Raw genomic sequence first — 2,500 nt, 5'->3', positions numbered from 1 at the left:
CTTGTAAACAAACTGAAATTGTTGTAACATCTAAGTTGTCACTAACCACTTGGCTAGTAAGTTGAAAAGTTGCTGTTGAGCCCTGTTATTTTGTCCAGAACTAAATTACTTTTTTAAGCAGTATTTTCCCCTTAAAATGAGGACTTTGTTCAGAGCCAAGATCTGGCCTCCCAGTTTCTGGAGCATCAGCAAGAGTAAGGAAATTCCCTTAAAATGAGATGCAGTCCACTGATTGGAAGATATCCTCTGGTATTCTCTGAGGTTATCTGGACAATTTGATAGTACCCCATCCACATGTTTCTACACCATGGTGGAGAAGGATTTTGTGAGGATAAATTGTTTCATTCAATCAGGGGTCCAGAGTAATACCGGTACTTATTGCCAATCATGATTGTTAACTTTGAGCTTAGAATTTTTCGACTCCAAGAAAGTTTAATAAATGTTATAAATTAATCACTCTGCTTTGCCACTTTAATTAAACTGAATACAAATTTCTTGTCTTAACTAGTGGAGAGATGATAGAGGGAATTCTTTGCATTTTAGGAAACCAAGAGGAAAGAATTCGATAGACGTCATCAGGGACAAGAACTTGGTAAAGCCAAAAGGGACCGAGAGGAGAGACAGGCACAAAATATTGTCAATCAAATCAAAGAAGACAGAGCTAAAGAGCGCGCCCACAGGGAAGCTGTGCGGCAGCAGATTGCTAGGGATAAAGTGGAGAGGGAAGCTAGGAGACAGAATGATGCGCAGGAGAGAAAGCGCGTTCAGGCTGCCTCAGTCTCTGACCTTCATCTACCATGACTGATGGCAGTGAGAGGCTGGGAAAGAGTGAGTGGTAAGTAAGGTAGAAATGCAATGAAACATGCCATTTGTAAAGGTTTAGAGTTCTTAACTATCCTTCACTTATATTATGAAAGTAATTAAAGTATATCAGCTTTTACTAGTCAGTTACAAGTTTATTTTATATTGTCAATAACTACTTTGTACACTTTTATGTGACAGAGACTTTTTGTTTTTTACTCAGCATTTCTGCTCGGCTCCAGTTTCGTCTTCCAGATGGCAGTTCATTAACCAACTCTTTCCCAGCGGATACTCCTTTGGAGACCATACGTCAGTATATCATTACTGTGAGTGGTTGACTTTTTTATGTACTTGTATAACAATTAGCAGAATTTAATGTGCTTTCAGGGAATTCTATTTAGATAAGTATGGGAGAATTCTGTGTTAAATAGACTTCAACTACAATTGTTAGGTTCTTATTTTAGGGGTTAAAGAAATATTTTTTCTTAATTTTCCAATTGTTAGTTCTACATTAGATTCTTAATTTTCTGCAACCTTGCCCATGTGTGTCCAAATAAGAATTCCCTTTAAGACCATTTGGTATTTGTAAATTGTCCTTGCAGCTATAAACCTTTCAAAAACATGATTGAGTTCTTTTGAGTAAACATGTCCTGTTAAAATGCCAATTTTTTTTTTATGATTATTAATGTGGTCTTTTCAATTGTTCTCAGCAACTAGGACTCAGCACTAGCTCAATAACACTGTACACCACGTACCCCAGGCGAGAGCTGACTAAGGAAGACCTGGGAAAGAGTTTGACTGAGTTAGGTCTGGCACCAAGTTCAACTTTAATTATAGCTGTGGTGAGTTTGAGATCAACATAAGGTTTCCTGTAAACCACCGACATTGAAAAGAGTGAACGATGTTCTGTGGTCCTGGTTTTATCAATGAACCTTAATTCCCAAGCTTTATTCTCTCTTATTTACTTTCTACTTCTTTTTATTGATTTTCATGACTGAATGATTTGAAATTGATTCATCGACTAACGCCCTGCAAGAAGACTGCATGACGTCTTTCAGTACCGAGCTCCTTTGGCGCTAACACAGGTGTTAAAAGTACTGTTGCCAGTATTTTGCCTGAGGTTGAAGTAATTTGATTTCTAAAGTTGTAGATTTGGTAATTATTTTTTACCATTAGCTAATAGAAGTATTTTCAACAAAGGGTTGCAAGACACCTCTGCAACAGACATGGCCGCTGCAAAAGAATATACCGATGAGCAACTAAACTATTACAAGATTTGTTACGTCACAACTGATATCCTAACCGAAGGTTTGCGAACAATTTTCAAACAAGAATGGGACAGTCGTTACAGGACGACCTTTGGAGAATGGAAAGATGATCCTGGTAATGGGACAGACTTTTACAATGCAGAGTCCCCGCCAAACCAAAGGAGGAACAAGCATCTATTGGCGACCATGATTAAAAGAAATAGAGCAGACTGGGACTGTACCATGCTGTTTTACGCCATTCTCTACTCCGATTGCATCTCTGGTCTAAACGCGGTTGTAAAAACGAATGCTGACAATCTCAGAAAATTTCGCAATCAAGAATTTGCTCATATGCCCCAAGGTCAACTTTCGGAGTTAGACTTTAATACTGCTATTGGAAAAGTTTTTGCTGCATTCCAGGCACTAGGGCTTTCCACTACAGAAATTCAACA

General features: G+C 38.2%; 2 pseudogenes across 1 annotated transcript in view; both read left to right on the top strand.

The window, feature by feature from the left end:
- The window catches only part of LOC111347042 (UBX domain-containing protein 4-like), a 4,554-nt pseudogene extending 2,890 nt beyond the window's left edge, over positions 1 to 1,664 (top strand). The window contains exons 3-5 of the transcript XR_015993628.1: positions 544 to 835; positions 1,025 to 1,127; positions 1,512 to 1,664. The product of XR_015993628.1 is annotated as a UBX domain-containing protein 4-like (transcript). The remainder of the gene's footprint in view (positions 1 to 543; positions 836 to 1,024; positions 1,128 to 1,511) is intronic.
- A 337-nt stretch (positions 1,665 to 2,001) lies between these two features.
- LOC148719295 (uncharacterized) overlaps positions 2,002 to 2,500 on the top strand; it is a 5,319-nt pseudogene continuing 4,820 nt past the window's right edge.

The sequence above is a fragment of the Stylophora pistillata genome, chromosome 12, assembly GCF_964205215.1.
Source record: "Stylophora pistillata chromosome 12, jaStyPist1.2, whole genome shotgun sequence".
Lineage (NCBI taxonomy): Eukaryota > Metazoa > Cnidaria > Anthozoa > Scleractinia > Pocilloporidae > Stylophora > Stylophora pistillata.
The sequence above is the reverse complement of the archived record's forward strand: the minus strand, read 5'-3'. Positions and strand labels throughout refer to the sequence as shown.